This window comes from Acinonyx jubatus, chromosome B3 (genome assembly GCF_027475565.1).
Source record: "Acinonyx jubatus isolate Ajub_Pintada_27869175 chromosome B3, VMU_Ajub_asm_v1.0, whole genome shotgun sequence".
Taxonomy (NCBI): Eukaryota; Metazoa; Chordata; class Mammalia; order Carnivora; family Felidae; genus Acinonyx; species Acinonyx jubatus.
Window position 1 is genome coordinate 132,457,635 of NC_069386.1, and position 11,060 is coordinate 132,468,694.

An 11,060-nucleotide genomic window follows, 5' to 3' on the forward strand; every position below is an offset into this window, starting at 1 on the left:
AAAGCTCACCTCTCCCTCTGAAGCACCAACACAGCTAAGTCTCCCACAAAACTCTCAGGATGGAAATTGCCCATTTGTGACTCCTTTTTCCCTTCCGACATGCCTATTATAAAATTATGCAAGGAGTGGGGCGCCTGGGTGGCGCAGTCGGTTAAGCGTCCAACTTCAGCCAGGTCACGATCTCGCGGTCCATGAGTTCGAGCCCCGCGTCAGGCTCTGGGCTGATGGCTCAGAGCCTGGAGCCTGTTTCCGATTCTGTGTTTCCCTCTCTCTCTGCCCCTCCCCCGTTCATGCTCTGTCTCTCTCTGTCCCAAAAATAAATAAACATTGAAAAAAAAATTTTTTTAATTATACAAGGAAGACATGGGGATTTAAGAAGCACCATTGCCTGGGACCATTCAAGGTATGGACAAACTGACTTATACACCAATATTATAATGCAGCGGAGTGTAGCCACCAATGTTTATAATGATAATCCTGAATCATCATCAAGTAAAACTTCCCATATGGCATAGTCTGGCTACCAAGACAAGAAAGTGGACAATATTTTATTTTTAAGATCCATCAGAATGACTACAATTATTTCAAAGTTTCAGTGCTTTAAAAAGTGTGTTCTGAATGATCTGAAACACATCTCCCAAAATGATTTATTTTCCGGCTATTTAAGAGAGCCTTAGTTTTTGGGTATCATTGCTCATTCATTGGTTCAGTATGTTAGTTGCAGGTACTAAATGCCCATAACTTAAAGCTCCCAACCCTTAACATTGCACAGTAGGTGAAATGAACAGTCCTCCAAAACTAAGTGTATGCTGTTGGGACAAAAATGCTTTGCCCCACTAATTTTAATTTTTTGTATTTATAAGGGACACTTGCCTTTGGCCAAATTTCCTATAACAAAGATTGTTGAAAAAATGTGAATTCTCATGGGCTTTAGATATTTTTTTTAAATCCCACCAGTAGATCACTAACTTATTGTTAATTGAAACAAATTATCTCCCACTTTCCTACCTTAAATAGGCATAATATTATGTGTGCTTTAACCTCTGCTGAACTTATTTTTGAAATTTCCACCAGTACATCACCAACCTGTTGTTAACTGTTTGAAACAAATTATCTTCCACTTTCCTTAATAGACGTAATATTATATGCGTGCTTGAACTTCTACTGCTCTATTGAGCCATCCAGAAGAAACTTGCCTGGCATATCTGAGGAGCTGTAAGAGGGCCACAGCAACTAGAATAAGAGAAAGAGAGGGAGAAGGGGAAATTAGGGACAGAGGAGCATAGGGTAAGGTTTGGGGCGAGAGAGATAGCATGGGCCATCAAAAAGACATTTGCTTTTATTCTGAATAGGCTGAGAAGACATTGAACGGTTTGGGGGTAGAGGAATGACATTAAAAGATTTAACTTTTATTTGGATCACCCCAGCTATTGGGTTGAGAAGAGATGGCAGGGAGCCGGGAGGAAACGGTGGAAGCAGAAAGACTAGATAGTCAACTAATTATAATGGAAGCAAGACAGGAGGGTGGCTGGGACCAAAGTAGTAGGTGTGAAGGTGATGGGTGTGAGGGTTGAATGATACAACACGAGCAAAGACACAGCACAGCGATTGGCACAGTCAGCCCCCAGTAGATGCAGGATATTATCATGTATGATGGCATTCTGAACCCCGAGACTCATCAATACAGGGTTGGGTGATCAAATGGCAGACCCAGCTGTGTGGTTACAAGTAAGAGTCAACATCAGGATTAGAAAAGGAACTTTTTGAACATTTCTGCATAGAGCAACCAAAATAAACTGAAAATGAGTCAAAACTAAAGAGTTTGTGCTCTGGGGTGCATGGGTGGCCCAGGTTAAGCAACCAACTTTTGATTTCATCTCAGGTTGTGACCTTGTGGTCATGGGATCAAGCCCCAAGTTGGGCTCTGTGCTGAGTGTAGAGCCTCCTTGGGATTCTCTCTCTCTCCCTCCCTCTCTCTCTGCCCCTCCCCTGCTTGTACTTTCTCTCTCTCTCTCAAAGTAAATTTAAAAAAATAAATAAACATTTAAAAAAGAGTTTATGCTTCCTCTCCTTGAAATGTTTGCTTGGATTGTTTAAAAAAATTATACAGACACATGCACGCATGCACATACACACACACACATGCACACACACACATACACACACACACACATGCATACACATACACACATGAAAAACCTGTGATCGGGGCACCTGGGTGGCGCAGTCGGTTAAGCGTCCGACTTCAGCCAGGTCACGATCTCGTGGTCCCGTGAGTTCGAGCCCCGCATCAGGCTCTGGGCTGATGGCTCAGAGCCTGGAGCCTGTTTCCGATTCTGTGTCTCCCTCTCTCTCTGCCCCTCCCCCGTTCATGCTCTGTCTCTCTCTGTCCCAAAAATAAATAAACGTTGAAAAAAAAATTTTTTTTAAAAAAAAGAAAAACCTGTGATCAAAAGGTTGATGAAATGATGCAATTGCCCAGAGTCCAGCCTGGCTTTGCAGAGCTCTTAGATATTAAAAATCATTTCTATGGTCTTACATTTTTTAGTTTAACAAGCACAAGAGGCCATGAACTCCAATATCTGAAGCAAACGTGTTAAACATCTGGGATCTGGCGTAAGTTTCTCCTGTGGGATGCATTGTTTGTGCAAACTTTTATTGAATAAAAAAAAAAAAAGTAAGGGCTGCGTTTCAAAATATTCGTGTAACCTAGTAAGAATATTTCTCTGAAACCGGAGTCTAAACACAGAGTTCTTCAAACCATTGAATAAACTTAATTTAAAATCAGGCTAGAAATCAGTTCTTAAAACAGAGAGTGTCTAAGTGGAATCAAGCTTACGGATCCAGAGCTCTCATGCTAATGAGAAGATGGCTAGTCTAAATTAAGTAGATTTTTCCAGGCTAAAAAGGCTGAGGCTATCAACCACTCTCAGAAAGTGATAGCAAGCTCTGTCACGTAAATACAGCTGATCTTGGACAATTTACTCCATCTCTGGGCTTGGTTTTCCTTATCTCCTATAAAAAATTGAAGAAAAACAATACTGCCCCCAGGTCTTGGAAATTTACAACCATAAAACAACAGAATACTAAGGGTGACAGAACTTTTAAAGCTGTCTAATAGTAGGCACATCGGAGAACTGGAAATACAGAGGGGGAGGGGGAAGAAGTAGAAGGTAAGAGATTGTTATCAGAACACAGGAGAGATTGAACCAGCTGAACAAACCTCTGAATAAAGAAAAGCTAAGGGTGGTCTTCTGGAATGTTCCTCAAGGACAGGATAACCTCTTGTGTTCTTTGAATGTCTCCCCAGAGTGCCCAGGGCAGCGTCCACTGACTGACAGACAGACAAGTCCCTCTGATTTCTACAACCCACACCCTGAGCAGGTAAAGAAGCCCAACCCACGGTCTCTGGCAGGCTGCAGAACAGGAAGTAGAAAAGAAATATGTCTCCCCAAAGGGGAATAGGTGTGGCTTTTTTCAGTCCACATCTCCCTTCTAAGAGGGGCTGCTAGTCCCTGCAAAGTATTTTCATACAGCTAAGTGTCGGGAAGGGTTTGGCCTCAGTGGTAGGCTGGGAGCCGAGTTTGAGACCCAGAGTTCTGCATGATAGGGTAAGATGGCTTTGTAATTTGGGGACTTCATGGGGAGAGGCGATGCAGAGGCAGGTTGAGCATGGAAGAGGGAGCCAGCAAAACAGCAGGCACAGAGAGCTACAATGTGCATTCCTCTCTGCTTTGTCTCCACTCTCGCGTCCTCTGTAAAGCTGACTGCACACCCCAATGAAAATGGTGTTTGTGTTAGTTTCCCAGGGCTGCCATAGCAAAGTACCATAAACTTGGCTAAAAACAATAGAAATCTATTCTCTCACATTTCTGGAGGCTCAAAGTCCAAAACCAATGTGTCAGCAGGGCCAAGCTCCCTCTGAAGTCTCTAGAAAAGAATCCTTCCTTGACCCTTCTAGCTTCTGATGGCTCCTGGAAATCCTTGGTTCTTTTTGATCTGTGGCCACATCACTCCAGCTCTGCCTCGTCTTTGCATGGCCGTCTTTCTGTGTATCTTTGTATGTCCTCTGTTTTTCCTAAAAGAACATCAGTCATTGGATCTAGGGCTCACCTTATTCCAATGCGACCTCCTCTTAACTTGATTAATTACATATCCAAAGACCCTATTTCCAAATAAGTTCACATTTTGATGTTCCAGAGGGACATGAGTGGGGGGGGGGGGCAGACACTGTTCAACCCACTGAAGTGTTGTTTCATCTTGTTTTTCTGGAAATCAAGCAAGAGGCAGAGTTTCGTGTCAGGGTCAACTTGGCAAGGGACTGGGTTGGTAGTGAGACGGCCTATGAACCAAGCGAATTCAAGAGAAGTTCGGTGTTTGGAGTCAGAGGTGATCATGAAAATAAAAGCCCTCTCCATGTCCCATGGAAGTTTTCAGAAATCAGCGAGTGCTTTGGAATTCCATAGGGCATGGAATGAGAAGTTCAAGGCAATATTATCTAGACCTGGTAGACCAAGGAGACCACAGCTATCTTTTGGATTACCAATGAAACAAAGACCCATGGGAAAAGGAAAAACAGAGAGGTGGAAAAGAAGGAAGAACAAAAGAAAAAAAAGTAGGGAGATGAGTAAGAAAGATGGGTGAGTCTTTGAAGGACAATTAAGGAGAGAGAAGCGTAAGTTCTTTAGAGTCAGGTTTAAGGATCTAGCACAAGACCTGGTATATAAAGAATACTCAAGATAAGTTTGCATAAGAAAGAAAAGAAGAGAGGGGGAGGGAGGGAAAGAGAGAGAGGGAGGAGAGAGGGAGAGGTGTGCGTGGCAGTCCTCGTGCACTGTCACCAAACATCGCCTCCACCATCACCCAGAGCTGTCCGTACGATGGTTGCCTACTCATGATCCTCCATGAACTCCAAAGACCAGAGCACTGCATGGGAATGTTTTCTGCTTCTCTCTCTGTATGACAGATCCTTAGACTGAAGAGGCAGCTGTCCATTTTCTACCCAAGGCTTGTGAACTCTTGCCTTTTTTGATGATGAGTATTCTACCTCAACTCTAGCTGGAGCTGCACACACCTCTGGCCTCTATGTGTGTGGTTTCTGCTGTCCCTCATGGTGCCAGAATTCACCCTATTGAATCTCAAAAAAGGACACGAAAATGTCCTCAATTAGTGAAGGTCCTTCAACACAAATGAACAAGGAGAGCCCTGTGGATTAAGGAAATAGCTTTCCGATTACTCGAGATATAAGCAGTTAAAATAGTTTAGGATGAGACCCATTCTGTGGTCTAAGGGGAAAAGAACAAGACCAACAATCAAGAGACCTGTATGCCCATCTATCACCAGGTCACCAGAGCTAGTCAACCCCCCAGCCCCACCTCAGACCCCTCATTGTGCACAAAGTAATTGGCCCGCATAGCATAATTTCTAAATTGTTTCAGATCCATATGGTCTCTACAGGGCATCATCAAGAAAATGCAATTAAAACCACCTCCCTGGTACATCCGTAGGGCACTGGAAGAGTGGAAATGTTGCCAGAAACCATGTCCCCAGTTTGTAGAAAGTGAGGATGAAATGGGTCAGATTTCAAGTCTGAAGTGAAATGAAATGGAAATTGCTGAGGGTGTGCTAAAGCACATGGGGCCACTTTGGTCCTCCAAGTTCCAGGAATTGTTTATAAACTGAGTCATGGCTCGGGTGAATCGTGGCTTGGATATTCAGAATATTTGAGGCAAAGAAAGGCATGGGGCAATTGCTGTTTGCTAGAAGAGAAGCACCAAGCATTTCCACGCGCACCATCTTATTTCTCAAAACAACAAGGAGGTATCATTATCTCCATTTAACAGATGGGGAAAGTGAGGTTCATAAAACCTGAGCACCTTCTCCAGGTCACAAACTGCTAGGTGGCAGGATGAGGACCCAAATCCAGCTCTAGTCACCTCCAATCCCAGTGTTCCTCCCGCCTCACCAGGCTGACACAATTACACCCAGGGATCCAAATTTTATAGAATAAAATTCCTATGAAGAACCCAAGTGGTGTTCAGCTCACTTTTCCATCTGCTGGTGTAAAGAACACAGGCTGCTTTTGAATGGAGAGAGAAGGGTTATCTGGCCAGGGGCCAGAGCAAAGAGTTGTGAGAGCAGGGATTCTTAACCAGGTCAGAGCCAGGGCCAGATGGCAGCTGGATAAAAATTGAGGAGTTGAGTCAACACAGGATTCAGGGTTAAAATGTTCTGCAGGTCACAAAAGAAAGACCTTAGGCTCTGAGGGGGTCACGTGCCTTGCCCTAGGTTAAGAGAACCTCGAAAAATTCTCTTTCCCCAGAGAGAGTTGGCAAAAGAGCCAAGGATGTCTAGACTTCCAGACTAGCGCTCTTCCTACTACATTGCCATAACTCCTTAGGCCAACAGAATTTTTCCTATACATTTAATTAAATACAGTATACTCTGGGGGAAAATAAATGCTAGCCTCCAACCAGGAACATTTATTTGCCTAATGGGTTAATTGGAAAATGACTCCGCTGCTTCAAGAAGCTACTAGGTGGCATGGTTAATGCAATTTTCAATTTTCATATGCGGCTCTGAGTCACTTTGGTTTATCTTAGCATTCTTTTCTCGTATGTGGTTTGTACAGACCATGAGGATAGGCGCCCCATCACTCACTCAAGGAAGTGACTGGCTCTGTGACTGCTGTCCTAAGTGTGTTTGGTCATCTAGGTCAAAGACTGGATCCTCAAGTTTCTCATCTCCAAGGGGCCACCTCATCTACATCTCCATGGTCACTTCTCAGAAGGACCCCCAGGGTCCAATCTCTAGCAACAAATTTCTCCCTTTCCACACATGCTTCTGAGCATCTTCAGAATACCTCCAGCTGGTTTACAGTCATCGCAAGTTCAGCATAGTTTTCCTGTCCAAGATATCCGTGTAGTTAAGACCTATGCATTTATTCCGCTGTATGTAAGTTATACCTCAACCGAAAAATAGAACTAAAGAAGCAGGTTTAAAATGGAATTCATCAGGGTCACCTAGGTGGCCCAGTCAGTTAGGTGTCTGACTATTGATTTTAGCTCAGGTCATGATCTCATGGTGGTGAGATTGAGCCCTGCATTGGGGCTCTGCACGCGTGTGGAGCTTCCGTGGGGTTCTTTCTCTCTCTCTCTCTCTCTCTCTGCCCCTCCCCCACTCATGCATGCACACACACACACACACACACACACACTCCCTCTCTCTCTCTCTCTCTCTCTCTCTCTCTTTCTTAAAAAAAAATGGAATTCATTTAAAAAAGGTATGTGTGTTGGGGGAAGGGGGTACCTGGCCAGCTCAGTCTATAAAGCATCTGACTCTTGATCTCAGGGGCGTGAGTTCCAGCCCTACGTTGGGTGTGCAGCCTACTTTTAAAAAATGGAATTTACCTTTCCCCACTACCCAAACTCTTCTTCCTGAAGTATTCTTTAGCCTGGTTCAGGGTGTCTCTTAGCCTCCACACCCAATAAATCACAGAGACCTACTGATTCCATCTACTGCAATTCTCTTGAATCTTTCCCTTTTTCCTCCATTTTTTCTTGTCAATTTCCATGATCATGTTCAATCAAATGACACTGACCGCCCAGTTTGTGCCGGGCACTGCGTTAGCCCTTTAGTCTATAGTGAGAAGCAACACACCATGTCCTGAAGGAGTTTGCATTTTGGAGCTCCATGTGGTGACCACAATGCTGGAGATGCAGGTCATGCAGAAGGAGTGATTTACTCCACATGGGGGTGAGGGGGCGGGGGGGTGGCAGTGCAGTTGGAGTGTCGGGCATGGGTCTGGAAAGCTCCCAGAGCACCTGACCTGTGAGGGCAATGTTGCCAAAAGGCATTTGCCAAGTGGGTAGAGAGGAGCCAAGGAGGACAGCTCTAGCAAGAATAGCTGGAGAGAATTCATAAGCCTTTTCGGGTTTGTTTCGTTCGAAATGGCTTATAAAGGAGGGGCAAGAGGTAGGAGACGGAGCTGGAGAGGTAGGCAGGGGCCAGACTGAGGAAGGTTTTGTCAACCACATTCAGGTGTTTGAACCTTCACCTGTGGGCAGAGTGGATGTCAATAAAGAGTTTTAAGCAAGAAACTAGCCAGCTTCACTCTTTAGAAAGACCAGTTTAGAGATCATGATCTCTTATGTGAACAACTGCAATGATTTTCTTGACTTCTGCCTCTCCCATCTCCACACACCATTTCCAAAGGGATCTTCCTACAAATTAGACCGTGTCCCTTCCCCTAATTAAAAAGTAAAACAAGATCAAATAAGAACCCTACCATAGCTCCCCACAGCAGAGACAGCAACTCTCAAACTCTAAAGAAGATTGTTCCTGGCGATGTTGATGGTTGTTTTAGCTGGGCGGGGGGGGGGGGGGGGGGGGGGGGGGGGGCAGACGTATCCCTTGTGAATAAGTTTGGTTAACTTTCATACAAAAGTAAACATGTTTCCTTTTATTGCAGAACTTTTCAGAGCCTTTCATTTTCTAATGTCATTTGCCAGTCTTTAAAGAGGAGACTCAGATTCCTCAACTTATTAAACAAGTGAACTCTTTTGTCTTAGAGTCCTGGTTAGCACCTCCGTGGACTAGTGTTCTGTGAAGTGTTGGCCTCCATAACAAAGTCCAAGTTCAGTTAGATGAACAGGGACATAAAAAAATCTGACCTCAACTTCCATCGCTTCCTGCCATCCACATGCCCCTTTATCCTCTGCTCCAACCACACTGGTCTCAGCGCCCTTCCCTCCCTATGCTTGAGGAATTCTTTAAGTCATAGCCAGATATCAACTCCACTGTGAAAAAGTGGTGTATGGGTGATCGTTGCAAGGATATATATTAGCCTGACTAAAGGCTACTATCCATAAAACCACACTATGTACCATCTGGGAGTAGTCTGGGTGAATGATTCTGCAGTCGGTGAATCTGTGAAGAGTGCTAGACTACGTTTTACAAAGAAAGTGAAGGGTTGTTATTGGCACAGAGACTCTGGTCTCTGGAGACTGTGCACCGTCCCATATTTAAAGGGACTCCAGTCTTTCCCAGCCTCTCTGCTCCAGATTACATGAAGAATATAGGTGCTCTGTCCAGCTACTAGGTGCCATGATGGACTAGGGACCAAGAGAGAGATGGAAAGATTTTTTTTAATGGGAATGAGGGGGGTAGCCTGGCTCCTGGACAGGGGGTGTTGGAATAAAGGAGACTGACCCTAGAGTGGAGAGACTGGAGATCAAGAAGGAACCCTGAAAATGAATCCTTATGAAAAACAGCTGCAAGAAAGACCCAGGGTCACATCACCAGATGAAGATGCTTTCCTATTTTTGTGCAGGGACAACAGGAGGAGAAGAAGGAAAAGGAGATCCGGTTCTATTCAGGAAAGGGTGTTCTGGAGTCTAGGAGAAATTCTGTGTGCTGGGAAGAGAAGTCAAGAGGAGCTAGGCAGGAGGGGTACCTGGGTGGCTCAGCTGGTTAAGCATCTGACTTTGGCTCAGGTCATGATATTGTGGTCCATGAGTTTGAGCCCCACGTTGGGTTCTGTGTTGACAGCTCAGAGCCTGGAGCCTGTTTCAGCTTCTGTGTCTCCCTCTCTCTCTGACCCTCCCCTGTTCATGCTCTGTCTCTCTCTGCCTCAAAAATAAATAAACGTTAAAAAAAATTTTTTTTAAAGAGGAGCTGGGGGGTTGCTGTGCTTTGCCCCCCAGACCCCGCTGTGCTCTCACTGGACAGGACCTAGCCTCGGCCACTTCCTTCCAACTTTGGATGGAGATTCAATGGCAGGGGTGCAGGGACAAGTCAGAGAAGGAACATGGGGAGAGAAGAGAGGACAGGGAAGAATTGGGAAGAGAAAGTGGAAGGGCAAAGAACTTCCCCAAGTCTATGACCTCACTCAGGAGCATGGCAGGCCTGCCCCATCTAGACATGTTGCTCCAAATGAGGCAATCCACTCCTTTGTAGTGTCCCTTATGGTCCCCGAATTCTTGCATTATACCTGAGAGCTCTTCACCACCTACTTGTGGAAAGCCCTGGCTTTTAGGAGGAAAAATGATGTCACAGAATTTTTTTTTTAATGGTGCAGAGAACCCTAAGAAGATAATACATTCCAAAGTCCCAACAGGAAAAAAGCAAAAAACAAAAAACAAAAAAACAGACAGCAAGGGGGTCTAGCTCTCCCCAACTATGCATAAATTCTGAGCTGAAAAGATCCTCTTGACTAACCATGGTTTTACTGGAAGTAGATTATAGTTTCAATAGTGCCCATGCACATAAAAATTCAGCAGTGTTATTGGACCATACATAGGTCTGCTTTTCAGAAAAACTGGCAAGAGGCTGTGTGGAAATGCCAGGCTTACAGTGGAAACCTCCATGGGGTATTTTTCGATGTGGAACTAGACAAAAGCAAAACAAAACAAAAATGTAAGACTACAGGTCTCTGTAAGGAGCTAGGTTACTTGCAAATGCCATAGCCTGGCCTTGCACCCATGATGGCTTTTTTGATAAAATTCTTAAGAACAGGGTATATTATATTTCACAAATATAACAGCAATCCATGCTCCTCTTTACAGATAAATTATAAATGGTTTGCACATTAAAACACAGAAGAACTCAAGGTACCTGTTTTAAAGCACAGTTTTTAAAAATTTTTAAGTTTATTTATTTTGAGGGAGACAGAGAAAGTGAGCTGGGAGGGGCAGACAGAGAGGGAGAGAGAGAATCCCAAGCAGGCTCCACACCATGAGTGTGGACCCTACTACACGGGGCTCAAACCCATGAACCTCCAGATCATGAGTTGGATGCTCAACCGACTGAGCCACCCAGGGCGCCCTAGAGCACAGTTTTTAGGTACAGTTGCTCTCTTGTGATACAAGTCAGTTGTGCAACATCAGATACCTTGTGTAGTAGGCTGGATTGCAAGAATTAGAAAAAAAGGCTGGGTTGAAACCAAAACAATCCTCCTGAAACAAAAACTACTTTTAAATGATATCAAGCTGTCCCATGACTCTCTGGCTCTAAATCCGTAGTGATTAATTAATTAATCTTGACAAATTAGTATCCCAATG